This window comes from Humulus lupulus, chromosome 1 (assembly GCF_963169125.1).
Source record: "Humulus lupulus chromosome 1, drHumLupu1.1, whole genome shotgun sequence".
In the NCBI taxonomy this organism is placed as follows: domain Eukaryota; kingdom Viridiplantae; phylum Streptophyta; class Magnoliopsida; order Rosales; family Cannabaceae; genus Humulus; species Humulus lupulus.
In genome coordinates this window covers 77,384,409-77,406,245 of record NC_084793.1, presented here as the reverse complement: position 1 = coordinate 77,406,245, position 21,837 = coordinate 77,384,409, and the positions used below count along the sequence as shown (strand labels likewise).

The window sequence follows — 21,837 nt, the reverse complement described above, 5'->3', positions numbered from 1 at the left end:
CGGGACTCATCCACGTATTGCCTTCTTTCCATGGGCTGCCTGGTGAGGATCCGAATAAACATTTGAAGGAGTTTCATATTGTCTGTTCTAGTATGAAACCTGCTACAGTGACTGAAGAACAAATTAAGCTGTGAGCTTTTCCTTTCTCCCTAAAGGATGCAGCTAAAGAGTGGTTGTACTATCTTCCACCTGGTACTGTTGAAACTTGGAATGGTATGAATACTATGTTCCTAGAACGATACTTTCCAGCATCTAAAGTTGGAAGCATCAGGAAAGAGATATGTGGTATAAGGCAGTATACAGGAGAGTCTTTGTATGAATATTGGGAGAGATTTAAGAGGTTGTGTGCTAGTTGCCCTCATCATCAGATAAGTGAATAGCTCCTCATTCAATACTGTTATGAAGGATTACAATCACTGGATAGGAGTATGATTGATGCAGCCAGTGGGGGTGCACTAGTTCATAAGACTCCTACTGTAGCCAGGAGCTTGATTTCTCATATGGCTGCTAACTCACAACAGTTTGGCATTCACCAAGATCCTATTCCACCACCCAAATCAGCTAATGAAGTGAACACCTCTAATGCTAATCAGCTGGGTCAACAATTGGCTCAATTAACTGCAGTGGTCCAACAACTAGCTTTAGGCCAACAGGTGAGGCCATGTGGAATCTGTCAAATTGTGGGGCATGCTACTGATACTTGCCCTACTCTAGTTGAGGGAGAAACTGAGGGTGGTAACGCTGTAGGAAATTTCCCTGGTCAATTACGTCACATGTATTATGAACCATTTTCACAAACTTATAATCCTGGCTGGCGTGATCACTCAAATCTTTGTTATGGGAATCAACAACAAATTGCTCCACAACCAACATCAGCGAGACCACCTGGTTTCACTATGCAACAGCAGTCTCAAAATAATTTTGTACCTAGACCATCACAAGCACCGCAAGTTGTTCCACCACCAAGTGCCAAACCTTTTACTAAGGATTTAATCAATGCACTTGCTACAAATACTCTTCAATTTCAGCAAACCACCCAAGCTTCCATCAAAAGTTTGGAGAATCAGGTGGGATAATTAGCAGCATCATATAACAGGTTGGAAGCTCATCTGTCAAATAAATTGCCTTCACAACCTGAGATGAATCCCAAGGAGAATTCTAGTGCAGTAACTTTGTGAAGTGGGACACAATATGATCCACCTAGTCCTCCAATGCCCAGTAAATTGTCATCCAAGCCACAAGTTGATTGCTCAAATAATGAAGATGTTCCTCCAAAGCCAACCACCCCTACACAACTAATCCCTGAGCCTACTTTTGTCATTCCACCTCCATTCCCAAGCAGACTAAAGAAGACTAAAAAGGAAGAGGTTGACAAGGAAATTCTTGATACATTCCAAAATGTAGAAGTGAATATTCCTCTTCTTGACGCTATTAAACAAGTGTCGCGCTATGCCAAGTTTTTGAAAGAGTTATGCACTAATAAGCGTAAGTTGAGGGGTAATGAAAAAGTTAGTGTGGGGGAGAATGTTTCCGCAGTTCTTCAAAAGAAGCTTCCACCAAAGTGTAAGGATCCTGGTACTTTTATTATCCCTTGCACTATTGGTAATAAAAGAATTGAGCGTTGTATGTTGGATTTGGGGGCCTCCACTACAAGAAAAAATAGTATTCATAACACTTAAAAACTGCTAACCGAGAGTATTGATAACACTTCTGAAAACGCTAAGATAGCCCATGTTATTAAAAGTCCTGTCTTTTCTATAACATTATTCGAATGTTATGTTCGATGTTATCTTAAACTATTCAATAACACGCTTTTAGTTGCTATAATATTCAAATAATAACATTTAATTAGAGTATTAGGTTATAAATTTGAAGTTTAATCTTATACTTTATGCATAACACTTTCCAACTGTTATGAAAATTGTTATATTTGATCATTTTATAACGTTTTTAATTCATTCTATTATATAAATCATAACTTTTTGTCCCAATTATAATATATTATACAAAACAACCATAATTATTGTAAATTCTCCCAGTAATAACATTTTGTTATTTTGTAGTATGCATTTTTAATTGCTGTAAAAAGTTTATATTATTGTATTTTGATTAAAAAAATCACAATTGATCACAAGTGCAATATTAAATAGATCAAAAAATCTAAAATATTCAATATATATGATAAACCATGAGTATTTTTACATTTGAAGACAAACTACTTCAAACCATGATGACGTTGTCCACTTCAAAAGTTCTTAGTTCTAACTTGAGTTTGAAAGCATACATAATAAAATTCTATAGTCTTCACATTTTTTGCTTCAAAAGTAAAAAAACAGAATCATAACAAGATACACAAAAAGTAAACCATGAAGCTTGCTCCACCCTCCAATTCATCATCCATTCCATTGTGCACTTGTCTTTGTTGTGAGGTTGATTTGCTTAGCTACACAAGAGTTTAAATAATTAATGCTTAAACTTAGAGTTAATAATAAACTAAAAGAGTACAAAAAGAAAGAAAGTTAATAACCTCATTACGACTTTATAAGATGGCCATGCAATTACACTAACTACTGCACATAGGCATGAAAGATTGAAGATTTATGCTTGGTAAAATACTCATTAGAAAAGTTAGTTCAAACACTTTATGATTATGAAATGAAAATGCAAATGAAACACCAACCAAACATATAAATATATATATACAATACAACAACTAATTTATAAAGAAAACCCAATAGTTCTCACACATAGTTCCTGCACCCTCAATTACATGTTTTATAGAATAAATCAATAAGTACAACGATAATTATAACCTAGGCAAGAAAGGTCAAGTTTAACAACTGAATTTCAACATGAATGAGAGAGAATTAATCTACCAGTGTTAACCTCACATCACAAGGAGCAATTTCAAATGACTTGTCACGACGCATGCAGGTGTGCACATTTAGTGCATCCATCTTACAGAAATTTCGAAAGTCATGTTCACCTATAAATTTCTCACCAGAGCTTTCCATTGCCTGGAGAAACATGAGCCAACTAATTAAAGTTAATTCTAAACTGAACCAACACACAAAACAGATCATTTATTGAGCTAATCGAAAAGAGCTAAAAGATATACCTAGAGATTTAGATTGTCTTCCCAAAAGAAATATTTGTACTCCCTGCTCAGATAGCTAAACCTGTATTTTGGATAAGGCAACCATCAGAAGACAATCAATCCAACACTGACAGACACAGACACACACAAAAGTAAACAAATAATTCACTAAATAAGTCAAATATGGAAAGATCTAATGAAAAGAGAGGTGATACCATGTAATGAAAGAACATTAAAACGAGATAGAGCAACACTCAAGTTCATCTTTCAAAGTTTATTACAGTTTATCATCATTCACAAGTCCAAACACCAATGTAAGACAGAGCAACACTCAAGTTCATCTTTCAAAGAAGCAATATGAGAGCAAATATATTTGCTCCACAATTTTACTACTCAAAAACCTCTAAAATTTACAGTGGAAAAACCTTGCACTAAAATCAATTGGAACAGAACACCAGCCTAAAACTCCCATATCATTTGGAAGGGCTCCATTCAAAACCCTCACATAATCAATTTCTCCTTCTTAAAAACACATGAAAAGGGGTAAATAATGAAAGGAGCATGTAGATTAAGATCTAGAAACAATTAGGTTGAATTTAAGGTCAGAAACTAAACAAGATCATATAAATAGAGCTCAGATACATAATTAGATGCCAATTGTCTTAGGCTCCTAGTCTTTGGGAGGTATCCCCTTTGTAGCTACCATTTTAGCCTTAGAGTTAAAAGACTTAAATAAAAAGAAATTTAGTAGTGCCATTTTTCAAAGGTTAAAAGCATGTGATCAAAATGTAGAGCATAAAAACATAAAACAAAACTAGTTGCAGAGCATAAAAAATACCACTAACAGGAGCCTGAAACAGAGACCAAAATGTAGCTGCAAGCAAGCTGTAAACAAAAGCAAACAAAATTAACAGAAAACAGATGGAAATACTGAATACACCATAATAGAAGGAAATACTCATCATTTAAATGTCGCAATCTAAAAAATAGGGGATCGCCATTGATTAAACTAGAAAATTCTGTCGCTCCTATGAGGGAAAACAAAATCAGAAGACAAGAGAGAGAGAGAGAGAGATTTAGAAGAGATACGTACCATCGAGCCTACACCTCGCCTTTCCAAGCCCTGCCACCATCAAACCTCACTGCCACTGGTGCACCTGCAAAACAGAAAGAAATAAGCATAGCTAAGTGTCTAAGTCATTTGTAATTTATATTATGCACCCAAAAGCAAGCAATTTCTTCCACATCAATAAATTTATTGTCAAAAGCATTCTATAAATGAATAATAAATGATAGTATTCTCCATGAAACTAGAAAAGACTCAGATCATAACATTACATTATAATCAGAAAGATGCTACTTTAGAAGACCATGAGAATCAATGGCTAGTTAATTACTTCTGATTTCAATTAAAAATGCATTCAAGCACAATAAAAGTTAAAGAAACCAACACTACTCAAGGCCACCAATTATAAAACTTTCAGTAAGGTTAATGTAAGATCTGGCTGATCAAATTCAATATAATTGAATATGTATGCAAACCACACCAAATGAATCCCTCCCTACATATATTTACACACTGAAAGAATACGTGCGAGGTTTACTAACTAAAACAACTAAAATCCTAAGATACATGTCAAATCCAATGCTATAAACAAACTCTTATTTCTTTACAATCTCTAATAATAACAGAAGTATAATCTGATGAACTGTTAAGCAGCATTCTTTACAAGCTCAAGCCATCATAATGTGGTAGCATGACAACCAATACGTGTATATTTAGATCAGTTTCATCTGCCTCATAGACCATCTTGTAAAAATCTGTCAAAAACAGAGAAAAATTTGACATAAAAATATAGCAAAACATAGATGAACCCTAACAGAACATAACTAATAACATAAATACACACAAATAGATTATAAATACATTTTTGATTGTTCAAGAGAATCAATTATATTTGTTCACCAATTTACATAATAAAATTGATAATAAAAAAATGTCAAAAGAACAGAGAAAACAACATCAATACTATTATCTCACACATAATTATGACTCAAAACAGAACCATTAATAGCTAATTTATTTTAAGAATTAACTACAAGCACCAAACGAAACCAAAACTGTAATAGCTCCAAATACATTAGTATTACAAATAGGAAAAAGATTATTCAAAGTTCACAAAATGGAAAATTCCTAACAAAAGAGGGGAAACTAAAATAAATAAATAAACTTATCTTTTATCAAAGGGTAATCAAATACAAAATAAAAGGCTATGAAACTAACCAAAGCTACATTATCAAAAGCTATGAAACTATCAGCTTTCATAAACCCAATACAAAATATATTTTACATCATCAAGTTGTAATCTTTGCTTGATCAATCCCAAACAAACAATAATTCCATAAAAGGGAGAAACAAAGAACTAACATAGATATTAAAAATGATAGGTTCATATACTGTTGCTTTACCACCATGGACTGTCTTGACTCTTGAGACCAATTTTATCCCCATCTAAGCCTTTCAATGAATACTAATAATAGCCAAGTAGAAAAGAAAATGCAGAGAACACCTCTTTGATTAAACAAGCCAACAATCAAATTCAACAAGAGTGGGATTGAGTGAAGAAAAGAGAAGCCCTTAGATGGTTTAGCAACAAAAACTCATCAAAACAAATGTAGATTACTTTATTTATTATCACCTATTAGAACAGTTCATGTATATGCATAGCTAAGAAAATACATTATATATTATCTTAATCAATAAAGAAAATCAGTAGAACAAGAAACCTTATGACTACAATTAAAACGTAACTAAACATGTTATATTTAGAAATATAACAATTCAATGCAACAATTATATACAATCACTATTGTAAACATCAATCATAACTCAGACAACTACAGCTGAAGTCTTCAACCTTAAAAGGAATAATCTCAAGACATTGCATCAACTTATAAAAAAGAAAATGCTAACATTACTTGTACACGTATATTCCATAAAAAAATTAAAAGAAAAGGCACATGGGACAAGAATAAACCACCACCCAAAAAAATGAAAAGGTAACAAATGCAACGATCAAATTTAACAATCACATTAACATTACTAAAGATAATGAGAGCTATATATATGCATGTATACAAATATATACCATTCTAAGTTCGTCCCAAAGCTTGTAGAAGTTGGCATTATGAGGGCCATGAACATTGTAGCAAAGCTCATGAAACATGGTATCAAGAGTTTGATCAAAAGGGAAGAAATCTCAGTCTCTATTCGGCCTTCTAAGCCTTATCTTTTCTTGAAGACCTCCTCCTACATTCAGCCCCAGAAGAGACAGATTTTTTGGGCTGTTGTTCATACTTGTATATGAAACACAGTAAAAGCAAATTGGTATAACAAAAATGCAACTTTTTACCAAAATAAGCTCCAAAAAAACTTACTAGAGAAAAAGACAACAATATACCAGACCTCAAAAAGAAGCTTGACACGCCATTTGTGGTTACACATAATGGGTTGGATCTGTTTGGCCACATTTTCAAGAATCTTCCAAGCTTTTTCCACCCCTGACTTTTTCAAGGCTTTAATTTCGCAAACCTTGTGAAGATCACATTCATCTCTCTGAATACCAAAACAAAATAAAAATAAAAAATCCACCCATAAACCAAAATTAAAAGAAGCTTTTGATGTTCTGAAAAGCATCAAGAAAAGATGGAAATCAAATCAAAAAAAAATATTTTAATCCTAAATCAAAGGTCAGTACAGTAAAGAGTTTATACTGTTCTTATTTCAAAGATCAGTACAGTAAGTTTTAATCAGGCATCAAAACTTTGTTGCACAAATAGAAAGAATCAATTTTTATGTCTTAAAAAGAAGGGTCAATATCACAAATGCTCTTTGACAATGTAAGTTTCATTGAACAGGTTGACTCAAGGTTTCACGTCTATTACTTCAAGAGTCAATCAAATTTCAGTTAATTACTTGGTATCACTCAAGATTTCACAGGTTGGCTAAAACGTAAGGAGGTCACCAACTATATCATTAATCCACATAAATAATGGAAAATCCATATAAAAATTATTTTAATAAATAAAATAATAATAATAATAAATTAAAAGAAAGAAGAAACTGGCATAGTTGGTGTCTTTATTTCTACTTCTTTGAAAGTAAGCAAAGACAGAAATAACTTCAATGAAGAGACAAGGCTATAAGATTGAAGCCATAGGGATCAACTACAAGATTCAAACAGAAAACACATTAGAGAAATCAAGTTCTTGGTCTAGAACCATAATAGTCACCTGAAGTAATTGAAAATTCGCTCAATAAAGGAGGCAGGCAAGTGTCAAAAGGGTTGAGCTATTAAGATAAAAAGAATTGAAAATCTAAATCATGTCATACTTATGGTTACTTCAAGGACATTTCAATTCTGTTCACACTACGATTGGGCATTCTTATGGTCTTTAGTAGAAATATCACCCAAAAAATTTCTTGTAGTAAATTAATAAAACAGTTTCAAGGCAAATGAATGAAACACCCAGAAACAAAGCAAGTTATAGAAAAAATTATGGACTGTCCAATACTCAAAAATATAACTTATATACATTTATGGATGGAATCTTATGAAATAGAAACAAACGATACAAACACTTAATAAACTACCTGCCAATTTAATTTTCAAGATGATTACAATAAACACCACAACTTTAAATCTCACTGCATCACTTTTGGCAAATAAAGATAGAGTAAACATATATGTACATATATATATATTATAATATAGACCGAATTGGAGGAGAATTGTAACGCCCTGGATAACCAAGACCGTTACACTGTGTGTTTGTAAAGTGCCAGACTTGCTAACCAAGTCATACTATTAAAATCGTGTCACAGAAGCTATAAAGGAACTAGGGTTAAAAGTGTGTTGGTCTCAAAAGTCACATTTTCATTAAGGAACGTTACTTGTTAACACGGGATCCCAAAAATACAAGTTTAAAGATCGTTTACAAAAGTTATAAAACTCAGGTACAATAACCAGCCATTCTAAGGCAAAATAAACAGTTAGGTAATCCTTGTCCTGACTCACTCCTCGACCATGGTGATCGAACAGCTGGCTATGTACATTTCACCTCGGAGCTCTCCACCTCAGGCCTGGTCTAGCTTGCCCTTGCCTTTACCTGCACCACGTAGCACCTGTGAGCCAAGGCCCAGCAAGAAAACACAACAACAACAGAGCACAAGCAATTAGCAGACAAGTCGATATCTCACATTGCATTACATAACCTCAACCATATAATCAATCAGAATAATCAAGTACTCCACATACCAGGCATATCAATTCATAACATGTACAGTTTACAAATGATAACTAGGGCTAGCGCTCACAGGCCGCTCCCTCTGTTATCCCGTTGTCCTTGGCTACCAGTGGCCAATCCGCGCCCTGTGCGCTAATATCATGTACGGCACTCTTAGGCCGCTTTTACATGTCCCATGGCGTAATACCAACATTGACACGATACAATTCTCGGGAGCACTTAGTCCCATCACAATCATATAAACAGGTGCAGTGTTCTTACCTTTCAATTCAATAACTTTGATCCCTCGACTCCTTGAGCACGATCCCCCTTGAGCCCTAGCGCTCACCTAGTCACAATCATGGCCAAAGTCATTATAAATCCCCAAGTTCAAAACCTAGCCCCGGGGCCAATCCCGAGCCCCCGAGAAGTCCTAGTTCCACCAAACAAGGTGGTGGAACCAAACCCCAAACCTTAGGTCAAAAACCCTTGCAAATACCCTAAAATCCCCTTCAGGAGGCAGGGTAGCGCTACAGTGCTCTTGGGAGGGCGCTACAGCACTACAAACAGAAGCCAAACTCCCTTCAGCATAATGGCCTAGCGCTACAGCGCCCAAAGGCTAGCGCTGTAGCGCTAGTCACAGACAGCCCTGCACTGATTTTTCCCTTATGCGATTTCTTCGAACCAACCTCAACCAAACCTCTTCCAACTCTTACCCAAACTCAAAAACAACCTCATGACCACACTCCACTCATCCCAAGCACCCCAAACACCTAAAACCCAAGCACATGCACCCACAAACTCATAATTCACCATAATCACCTCTAAGCTCTAAAACCCAGTAAAAACCAGCTGAACATCAAAGTTTAGAGTTTAGACCTTATACCTTTGATAGAATTTTGACCACAAGCTGTCTCTAGACTCCCTTGGGTTGCTCCTCCTCAGTCTTAAGTCTGAATTCCCTAAGGTTCCATCCAATTCATCTTAAACACCACAACTCAAAAACCAGAAACTGAAACTGAAGAATTCTAAGTCTTACCTCAGGTGCTGATGAACCCTTGCTAAACCTCTGTCAATTCCTCAGTCTTAGGTTAGGATCCTTGATGCCTAGTTAATCCCAGCTCTCCTCTGAGCTTTACTCCAGAAATCCTCAAGAAACAGGTGAAGGAAGCATAAGCCGACCTAGACAATTCTTTCTGTTTTCTCTCCTTTCTTTTCCTTTCCTTTTTTTTCTTTTTCAGACTTCTCCAATATTCTACACATCCCACTAACATAAAACCTTGGTATAACTTAACTTATGTAAGCCAAATGACTAGTATGCCCTCCCCATTAAGTCTAAACCCTTTAATCCACTTAAGGTTATTTTAGTCACTTTACCCAATTCCCGCTAATTCCTCGAGTGTCTCTAATATTTCCCGCTTAATTCCCAATACCTAATTAGTTATCAATATTATTCCTCAATGTCAAAATAGACTCCAGTATATTCGCTAAATTCCCATTTATACCCCTAAGCTCACCCCGAGCCAGGTATAAATCCCCGCCATGACTTTTTCGCTACTTTGCGCACTAGGATCGTCTCGAGTCACAGATCACAGATATATCCACATAATAATGTGGTCTCGACAATTATCACATATAACAAAGCAGTTATGCCCACAATGGCCAAAATTACGATTATGCCCTTCTAACCTAATCAGGGCCTACATGCATACTAATACACATACTCATGCATCTAAAATATTCAAATAGTCATATAACATGCTTTAACTCATAATCATGCATCTTAATCATTAAAATCACACATAATTCCCATTATGCCCTCTAGGCACACTAATCAAGGCCCTTAAGCCTTATTAGCGAATTTGGGTCGTTACAAGAATACCCAGCAGAGGAAGTTGAAAAATAATTTGATACACTATAAGACAGCTGCAGGGGCACACTCTAAAAGAACAAAATCACCATTATTTTTTGCTATAAACAAGCAAAACACAGCAGCAAAATTTTTTGGTAGAAATACAAAGAGGATAAAATAAGTTACCACCCGGCTGTTTACACCATCAATAACTACCTTGTTTGCCATCACAACAAATGGAAACTTTCCAAAACCGGATAGACTAGCCTAAAAATCATGACAGATTACATTAAGAGGGAGAGAACTTGAAAACAAAAATTATTACCACAATCAGATTAAGAACAAAAAATCATCACAAGAATTCTGCTAACCTCACGAGTCCATCGCGAGCCTGAACGTACAAGTAAAATTTAAAAATATACTATCGATTTGAGAACTCATACCTTCATTTTATGCTCCCATAAACCAATAAAAAAATGATGCTAACTGTAAATAATGATTCACAAACTTTCTTTCTTGCTTCGAACATAGTACAGTATATTCAATCCCCAATTTAAACAAAAATTCCCACAAATAATCACAATATTATAGTTATATATACACATGAGACAAAAAATTGCATAAATCAAAATTGATGGAGCAATATTGAGAGATGAATGGTGAGGTTGAGGAATGGGGGAGGGAGGCCAGAAAGATGACAATGGAATGAGTGACTAGGAAAGAAGAACAACACCCAGATTCAAACTTCATTAAACTCATACTCATATTCAAAAATCCACATATAATAACTAAAATGAAAGACAAAACATATACTATGAAGAAAACCTATAAGATTATTAAACACACAGTAATTAAAATACCCCATTCTAAGGCTTCGACTACCATGTACCAACCAACAACAACAAAAAATAAGTCGAGAGGAAACATACCAGATCTCACCTCCGTCGTGTGCTGAGGAGAAGAAGACCCACGCATCGTCGAACCCGTGACCTCGCCTTTGCCTCTGCCTCCGCCAGGCGCCGTCACCTATTCTTCCAAGAAAAAGAAGAATAATAGATAGGAGTGAGAGGAGGAGAGGGCAGCGGCTTAGGGATCTCTCTCATTTACTGAAGAGTAGGAACCATTACCAGAGTGAGGTCAGGACAAGAAAGAGTACCTCTGATGTTTGCTAAGTCAAGCCGATGGGGTGGAGAGCGACTTCATGATGTTGGAGTAGACCGATCTGACCACCGGTGGAGGAGAACGACGTCGTGTGGTTTAAGCACTCTCTCGTGGAGGCTAGAGAGAATCGATGAAATGAATGGTGAGAATGAAGGGATTTAGGTGTTTAAAGAGAACCCATAATTAGAATGAGAGTGTTGTGTAAAATAATAAAAAAATGAAAAGTAAAGGCGCCATTACTAATTCACTTGGCGCTAAATTTCTCCCCGAATATTTTAGAGCTAAATCATTAATAACACTTTAAAAAATATGCTATATCTTAACGTAATATTTACTCAAAATTCTTGTAGTGCTCTATCAATGTCATGCCATTCTCCATTTATGCTTCATTGAATCTCGGTCCACTTGAAGAAACAGGGGTGATTATTCAACTTGCTGATAGGTCGAATGCTTATCCCAGGGGTGTAATAGAAGATGTTTTAGTTCAAGTGAATGAATTGGTGTTTCTGGCTGATTTTTATGTTCTTGATATGGAAGATGAATCTATTCCATGCTCCACTCCAATTTTTTTGGGGAGGCCATTCGTGAAAACTGCGAGAACTAAGATTGATGTGCATGACGGTACATTGACCATGGAATTTGATGGGGAGACTATTCAATTTAATATTTTTTAGGCTATGAGATATCCAAGTGATGTACATGCTGTTTACTCTCTTGATGTGTTGGATCTCCTTTCTCAACGAGTTTTAGATTTGCATAGTGAAGATTGTTTGGAGGTTGCGTTGAGAGAGCATCTTGTGTTGACCGATGAAGATTTGTCTCATGAGATCATGGATGTCATAACCACACTCAATAGTGGTTTTGACAAGACTTTTAAGAAGGTTGCATTTCTTAATTTGCCGATTTCTAATGAGAAATTGCAGCCATCAATTGTTCAAGCTCCTACACTTGAATTGAAGCCACTTCCAGAGCATCTCAAATATGTTTACTTGGGGAAGAACGAGACACTTCCAGTTATAATTGCAAGAGATCTTAATCAAGTCCAAGAAGAAAGATTAATGAGAGTACTCCAAGAATATAAAACAGCCATTGGTTGGTCTATTGCTGATATTAAGGGGATTAGCCCTTCTATGTGCATGCACTGAATTTTACTTGATGAAGGGTCTAAACCAACACGTGAGGCACAACAGAGATTGAATCCACCTATGATGGAGGTTGTGAAAAAGGAGATACTGAAGCTCCTTAGTGTGGGTATTATTTACCCAATTTCAGACAGTCAATGGGTGAGTCCTGTTCAGGTAGTGCCAAAGAATTCTGGAATCACAGTGGTAAAGAATGATGAAAATGAGCTAGTACCAAAAAGAATGCAAACCAGGTGGCGAGTTTGTATAGACTACCGAAAGTTGAATGCGGCAACCCGTAAAGATCACTTTCCATTACCTTTCATTAATCAAATGCTTGAGAGGTTAGCGGGTCATCCATATTATTGTTTTCTTGACTGCTATTCAAGATATATCAGATTGTTATAGCTCCTGAAGATCAAGAGAAGACAACCTTCACATGCCCTTTTGGTACATTTGTGTTCCGAAGTATGCCGTTTGGGTTATGTAATGCTCCTGCCACTTTTCAGCGTTGTATGATGAGCATTTTTTCAGAATATATTGAAAACATCATTGAGGTTTTTATGGATGATTTTAGTGTTTATGGTGACTCATTTGATCGCTGCCTTCATAATCTCACTTTGGCACTCCAGCGGTGTATTGAAACTAACCTTGTGCCTAATTGGGAAAAATGCCATTTTATGGTAAACCAAGGTATAGTTTTGGGTCATGTGATTTCAGTCAAGGGAATAGAGGTCGATAAGGCAGAGATTGATTTAATTCCTCCATTTTCCCTTGTTTTCTTTATTCTTTTCCCATATCCATCACCCTAATTCATTCTACCCATTTCTTTCTTTCTTCCTTCATTACTCCATAAACACATCTCTACCTTAATTTCCCCACACTAATCCGAAATTCCCCACACTATTCTGAAATTCACACATTCCCTTTTGCTTTCCACATTTCCTATACATTTCATATTTATAATCTAAGGAGGTTTGGATTCATATTCATTGCTCTCATCAAGTAAGTTTTTCTTTGAAAAATATTTGTTTTGTTACTTGAATAATTGAAGTGTGGTGTATTTTGGAAACATTTGTGTGGTTGTTTATTTTGGTAATCAATGTCTTTTGCATTACTTTGATTATTAATTCATGGACATTTTGATTTTTTGGGAAGTTTTACTTCATGGTCTATAATTTGTTGGAGATGGTATTTTTCTGCACTCTATGTGTTTGATAAAAAGTTTGTGAGGAATGAAGTATATGGTTGGTGTATGATTGTTCTTGGGGTGAGTTAGAATTTGTTATGTAGGAGTTGAGTTGATGCATTGTGTCACTTTGACCCCGGATTTGGGGGCATTTAAACTTTGGTATGGATTAATGTTGGCCATTGTGGTTTTTTTCTCTTAATCTTTTAATGACTAACAATGGTGTTTTTGGGTTCTTGTTCTTTATTTTTCTAATTTTTGGACAGCCATGGCTCCAAAGACAAATAGGAATCAAGCTTCTTCATTGATACCAATTCCCTATGATCCCCAAAAATTTGTGTCTATTGAGGCCTATGAGAGTTACTTGAATGCCATTGCTCATGATAAGGCATGGGTCCCTGAGCGAGGATTTGATCTTCATATGCATCATGATCAACCTTTCCTCATGCATCAAATTGAGTCTCGGGGTTGGGAAAAATTGTGTGCTCATCCTGAACCGGGCATTGGTCCTATTGTTCGTGAGTTTTATGCCAACGCTGTGGCTCATGAAAATTACAAGGTGAAAGTGAGAGGTGTTAAAGTGTCCTTCAAAGCAGATGATATTAATAGCTATTATGAGCTACCTCACTTTCAACGCGATGAATATGGTGCGGTTAAAGATAATTTTGATCATCAAGCTATTATTGATGAAATTGCAATGCTGGGTGCTGTATGGAATTTATATAATAATGGGGCTCCTCGCTACATCAAAGTCGCTTATCTGGATAGCAATACAAAAGCTTGGCAGTGGTTCATGGGGGCAAAATTAATGCCGACAGCCCAACTTGGTCATGTTGATATTCATGAAGCAATTCTTCTTTATGCAATTCTCACTGACAAAACAATTAATGTGGGGCAAATTATTCATGCTTCCATCATCCGAAGTATGAGCCAAGTGACGAATGGAATTTATGTTCCCTCATTGATCATTGCGTTATGTAAGAAGGCCGGTGTTCCTTGGGATGAGTCTGAAGACAATGTGCATCCATTGCGCATTATTGATCACAATACCCTTGATCGATTGAAGGGGAAAACCGCTGTTCAAGTTAATGATCAAGTCCAATCTTCTATTCCGGCCCATGTTCCTCCTCTGAACGATAGTAGAAGAACCACTCAACAACGCTTGCAAGCTTTGGAGCAAGAGATTTATTATGGCTGACTTGATATTCGGGCAAATACTCAGCATATCCTGGATCACAACCAGAGGTTTGTGGAATATGCAAGTTATCAGGATATTTGTTATAGGATGGATCAAGCTCGTTTGAATGTGGATATGTCTAGATATCCACCTGCTCCTACTTGGTTGCAGCCATACCCACCACCGGTTCCCATGCCCATGGTGCCATATCAGGCCCTTGATGATGAGGATGTTGCTGGCGCGGCAGATATGGATATTCCTGAGGAGTGATGTGTTATGAGGGAGTTTTTCTTTCTTCTCTTTTCACTTTACTTTCTATTTTCCTAAGTCCATTGAGGGCAATGTACTGTTTAAGTGTGGGGAGGGGAAGAAATTCTATGTTTTGTTCTGTTATGTCTTTGTTAATTTTCTGTTCTTTTCGTTTATTTAGTGTCTGTTAGTGTTCAGTTGTGTTGGTCTTGTTGAAAGCATTGGTCGATGATGAAACTTTGAATTATGCTTAAAGTGATGTCAGACAATGAGGAATTTTGTATGATTTGTGTGCTTGACTCCTATGTGAATTGCTATTTTGATTTATGTTGTTTTTCACTCTATGCACGATTGAATTCACCACTTAAATGTGTTGGAAAAAATTTATGCTTGTTGAAAAAAAAAAATTGAAGTCCCAACCACTCTAAAAATCATTAATCAATTGTTTGATGCGAAATCATAAGTACACATGATTAGGAAGATGATTAAGGCAGTTCTTTGGATCGTTTGAGTCGTTCAAGCCAACCTATTATATGATAATCCCTAGTTTCCCATGTTTGAGCCATGATGACTATTTCTTTTCTTCTATGAACCGAACTTTTGACCTTATACTTCCTTGAAAAAAAAAAAAATTGTAACCCATTACACCATGGTTATTTATATATGATTTTTTATCTTGTGGGATGGTTTGTTAAAATATATATATATATATATATACTTATGGGTTATTTGTTTGTTTGTAATTTATGTATGATCTCTATTTCTCTCCTTGGAATATTATGGAAAAAAAAAACAAAAGAAAAAATGATTTGAAATGAAAGAAAATGCATATATGCAAATTTTGCAAAAGTATAAGTGTGGGGGAAATAGTGAGATCATTATGGAAAGAAGAGTAAGAAAAAAAAATAGGTACTTCTTGATTTGTATGGGAAAATTTGGGGCAAGTTCAAAGAATGAAATTGATGTATGCTATGGTGTGATTTGAGCTTAAATGTATCTTTCTCAACTATCCTTAACCTTAGCCTTACATTACAAGCCTATAAAGACCTTTTGATTTTTGATCATTGTGTGTTTATATTAGTGGAGAATGGTTGGTTAATGTCTATGGAGTGGATGCTTTTCATTGAAAAACATTTTGGTATATAGGGACTGATTTTAAAAAAATGATTTGGCAAGTATGGATTAAATTTGATGCATTTGAGTTGGTGTTGTGATTAAGTACTTAGTAAATTATTTTTGAAAATCAAATGGTAAATTACATATGGAGTTGAAATTCTAATGAGTATGAAAATCTGAATTGTTTTGGCATTACTTATTTGTGTGATGCTCATAGACATTCAAGCTTTTGACAAGACCTTTGTTTAGTGAGTCTAGATTAGTTTGTTTTATTTTTAGTTTTGTTATTTTAGTGTTTTGCTGAGGGACTAGCAATATTCAAGTGTGGGGGAATTTGATAAGGTCATTTTTGTATTAATATTTGTTAACTTTTTCTATGCTTGGATGGTGTTATGATAGCATTTTTTTTAATAGTTTTAATTTAATTTCGCGATTCTATAACATATTTTCTACATTGCATTTTATGACGATAAATTTGACATTTTGATGGCAAGTGTAGTTAAAATAAAGTTTTAGGTGTATTCAAAGCTTTCGGGATTGAAATGTGGAAGTGGTGGCATCGTGCAAGCTATCAAAGATCAAGAATTGAAGAAATTGGAGGTAGGTCGCGGCTCATAAAACTCAGGCCGCGGCACTTTAAATGGAATTGCAGTTTCAGAATTTTTTCTTCCAGACAGGCTGCTGCCTAGTGTGCTAGGCCGCTGCTCATAATTTTCAGGCCGCTGCCTGAGTGACAGATTTGTGCACAGATTTTGTTCTAGGCTGCAGCTCGCATTTTCCAGGCCGCGGCTTACAACGTCGTTTTCAGATTTTTTATTACTTTTCAATTAGAATTTAATTGAGACTATAAAGGATGATTAGGGTTAATTTGAGAGGGATTTTTATGACAGTTTAGGAGAGAAAAAGACTGAGAAAGGGCTGAAGAGAAGACTACAAGACTACATTACTTTTGTTCATCAATCTAGTTTCTTTTCTTCCCTTAATCTCTTTAATTTTAATTATAATTATATTTGTGATTATGATTACAATTATGGAGTAGGTTCTTTTTAGGTTAAAGGTTAATTCAAAACCCAATACATGAATTCTTGATTGTTGATAATGAATATCATTCTTTAATTTCTCTCAATATTAAATTGTTTCTATTTTTCCAATTTAATGTTATGAATTTTGTGATTTCTTGTTAGGTGGCCAAATAATTAAGGTTTTACATTATTCAATTGTCATCTTAGAATTACTACTCACCTAATAGTTTAGGATTCTAAGTGTATGTGATAAATTGCAATTGATAGTGATGTCAAAAGAATTGTTGATTGTGATGAAAAATAGAACCTAGGTTAAATGAATTATATGCTTCATTAAGTTATTTCCTAGATTAACTTGTTTCCATAGGACTTAATGCTTTATCTAAGCTAAATAGATCGTATGCTTCATAGATTTATTGCTTAGATAAAAGAGTTAATTATTGAGTGCTTCGCCTTGATTTCTTATAATAGGGAGACTGGGATAATTGACTGCTTCAGCGTTATCTGTGGGGTTAATAGTTTAATTGAGAAATTGGAATAATATTTATTATTAGTGATTATGAATGATTGTTGAGGGTGGAGATTAACCTTTAATTGTTTCTTAATATCGTAATATCAATCTTTATTTGCTTTCTAATTTATGTTATTTAATTTTGAGTTAAAAATCAACATCCCCTTTTAAGTTTTAGTGTTAATTATTGATTAATAAAGTGAACGATAGTCCTCGTGGGTTCGACCTGTGCTTGCTATTATACTGAAATAATTGGAAGTATTGAAAGAAAAATCATTGTTAAATTTGTGTGGCATACGACAGCCATCAGCTACAGCGCTAGTCACAGCCAGACACTACCCAGTTTTCTCCTCTTTGAATTTCCTTGAACCAAACCTTTCCAAAACTCAACCAAACCTCAACCAAACTTCAAAACAAGCCTCCTGACATCCTCAACTCATCCCAAACAACCTAACCTCAAACAATTCAATCACATGCACCCCAAAACACAAAATTCACTATGGCTGAACCTAGAGCTCAAAATTCAACAGAAATCAACTGAGATCACAGAACTTAAACCAAATTTTCTTACCTGAGATGGATGAGCTCAGCCTAGGTTGTCTACCACACTTGCTTAGCCTTCACCTCCTCAAACCCTTAGGTTTAATTCCCTAGAATTCCCACAGAAACTCTGCTTAGAAAAACCAATTCAATACCATACCAAGAACTAAATATCAACCTCAAGACCTTACCTCAAATGATGAACAACCCTTGCTAACTCTTCAAACCAACCCAGGGATCCTAGCCTCAAGCTCCTGCCCATACTCTCTCTAAGTTTTAGCTTCAAACTCCTTCAAGAAATGGAGAAGAGACCTCCAACCGAGAGAGAGAAATATAGACTCTTGTTTTCCCTTTTTTCCTTTTCCTTCTTTTCTTTATTTTCTTTCAGACTTCCTTCAAATTCTAGACATTCCACTAAGGCATAAAGCAGACTTAACCCTTATCCCCTATAAGCCAAATGACCATATTTCCCTCTGTACGCCCTAAATATCCACGGGTTATTAGCGAGCTGGAAAAGGGAATAATCATATCAGCCACGTGGAAGCCACCTACCCAGAGCTGTTGTTACAAGTCTCTACCTCTTTAGCTCGAGGTAGCCAAAGGTTTAGTAAGAATACTCAAAGGCATCGGGTCAGCAGTGTGGACACCACGAGCTGAGATTACATCAAGCTCGAGGTACGACCTGGAGCTGACACCTCCGACCCTTTATAAAGTCAACCACGCAATGTAAATGTGCGCATATCAGACATCACGTGTCTACTCCATTCCTGAATTCTCAAACACGCAGCATAAACGTGCGTGTTCAGGCACCCCACGACTAGTTTGGGCCATGCGGCCCATTATCCCCCTTACCTATTGATTAAACCACACTTCATTGTCAGGTTTTAGGAATTAATCATGAATGTCATAGAAGTGACATGATGGGTAGTAAGATCATGGGATGACCTCCTTTGCCAACACCCAGGTGTCCTCTCCCTATAAATATGGAGACTCTGGGTGTTGCAAAGGGTTGGCTTCTAATTTGTAAGGAAATACCCTGTAAGGAATATCATAGATATATCAATAATATTGACTAGTGGACTAGAGGGATTTTAACCTTTGAACCACCTAAAAAATTAGACGAGTTATAATCTTCCTTCGAGATTATTCATATACTACGGTTCATCATTTAGCACTAATCCATCTCTTTATTCATATAATTATTTGTTGCCGAAGAACCGCGTCAACAGTTTGGTGCTTTCATTGAGAGTTTTTAGATTAGTGCTATCACAGAAACCCAACCATGGTAGTTACTCGCTCGATACATGGTAACGAGGCGGATCAACATGATGGGCAAGAGGCCCACCATGCCGCCATATCCGATGAACAAAACCTTGAGGTTCTGCAGCGACCGAGAAAGCTGCCAGTGGGCCAAGACGACACTGGAAATTCGGCTCCCCAGCCGGCCAATCCGAACCTGAATTTCTACACGGCGGTAGAAATGGAAAATGCACAGTTGAGGAGTCAGCTGGCAAAAGCAAACAAGCAGATCGAAGAGGTTTTAGCCAGATTACCCCCTCTTACAACCAATGCTTACATCAAAAAGAGGCATGGTGGGACTCATAAGTCCCACCGGGGTAACCGTTCCACGCCCAGTCGGTCGGTCAGACCCTCGACATCAAATTCTACTCCCCTATCGCACCACCAGGAAACTATATTTGAGGAACTTTCTAGGGTCGATCAGCAGTTCAGCCGATCGGTCTAGACCTCGACTCCTAGCTCAGTTCCACCCTCGAGTGCGCCCAGGAGGGCTCGAGGCAGCTCGCGAAGGATATCCGGGGAGGGCTCGCGACGACAGGCCGCCCCGGCCAGCCGTCCTGCACCACGCTCAAACCGCCGAGCGCATGATGCGGGGTATGGTAGAACAGAGCGGTCGCGACCTAGCTTAATCTGCCCCGATGGGACTAGGATCGCATCATCGGTCAAGCATCCTCCATCACCAATAAGATACCCATCTCCTCCCCGTCCAGTTCGAGACATTCCGGCTCATGGGAGCAGTAGGAGAAATCCTCCTTCCGTCGGACCTTCCCATCGCAGCCGGGCGCCAAGGGAAGTCCCGGATCCTCACCCTCAGTGGGGGGCTCCGAGCTTCTCAAATGGAAGTTACTGGACCGGGAGTAATCAAAGTGGCAGGTTCGGCGGAGAACTGCACCATTGTTTGAGTTCGGCTCAAAGCCCTCGGGCCACCCCGAAGGCCGACCTCCAAAATCGTCTCAACTCTCAGAGAGGAGACCCAGCTGGAAATGGCAGTCATACTCGCCAAGGGGAAGGCCTGTCTGAAGTACGTGACAGCGGGAATGTCCCACATAACCTATCTCAAGATAGGAGGGATAATAACCCGCCTAATGCGTACCATGGAATTGGAGCTGTTGAACAGCCCCGGAACAACCAAGGAAGTCAGGATCAAACCCTTGAGCGTCTAGCTCAGATGGAGGATCTGATGAGGAAGCTCTTATCGGAAAAAGAAAAAGATGAGTACGACTCGGGGGACGAACTCGAGCTCTTCGCCCCCAGCATACCAGCTACGGCATTTCCACCTGGTTTCCGTATGCCTCACTTGTCCAAGTTCAATGGGGATGGGGACCCATCAGATCATCTGGGTATGTTCAACACCCTAATGATGGCCCACAACATCGGTCCCGAGCTGAGATGTTTAATATTTCCTTCCACCTTGACTGGGCCAGCTAGGCAATGGTTCAAACAGAGTAAAAAGCAGTCCATCAACTCGTGGAAAACCTTTTCTGCCAACTTCAAGAGGGCATTCTGAGCTTCTCAGGCTGCCCGCATCAAAGCCGACACCTTGGCGAACGTAAGATAACAGCCCGACGAACCTTTGAAAGCTTACCTGAGCAGATTGACAAACGTCGCAGCTCGGGCCAGGGACGCAGATGATAGTTCCAAGCTCATGGCCTTGAGGACTGGAATCCTCATTGGAGGCGGGCTCTAGGAAGAGATACAGAGAAAAGGTGTCAGCACCGTGAACGAATTCTTAAATAGGGCCCAGGGATGGATAAACCTGGAGGAGGTGCGAGCATCGGCTGCAGGAACCAGCCAGGCCCCTGAACAACCCGCTGGAGTGGGAACGGATGTCGTGACAGCGACACAAACCGTTACACAGAATAACCAGTTTGGTGGAGGTAAGAGAAAAGGGAGCAGCGAGGGCGGCCAGCACAGCCCGAAGAAGAACAATTCTGTGGAAAAGTTTAAGCCACTCTACGCGACTTATACCAAGCTCACAAACACTAGGGAGAACATTTTCCTAGCAAACTCTGCTCGCCTCCCCTGGAAGAAGCCGGAACCGTTGAAGCACCAGAAGGGTAAGCGAGACCCCTCCAAGTTTTGTCGGTTCCACAATGACATTGGCCACAACATTGATGATTGTAGGCACCTGAAGGATGAGATCGAGACTCTCATCAAAGCCGGACCCTTGGCTCAGTATGCACGGGATAGAGTTCCCGCCGATCAACCAGCTCCAGA

The 21,837-nt window shown here is 37.6% G+C and overlaps 1 non-coding gene across 1 annotated transcript; it reads right to left on the bottom strand.

The window, feature by feature from the left end:
* Positions 1–263: 263 nt before the first annotated feature.
* Positions 264–370, bottom strand: LOC133813719 (small nucleolar RNA R71). Its single transcript, XR_009884722.1, has one exon. It is a non-coding gene; the product is annotated as a small nucleolar RNA R71 (small nucleolar RNA).
* Between the last annotated feature and the right edge of the window lie 21,467 nt (positions 371–21,837).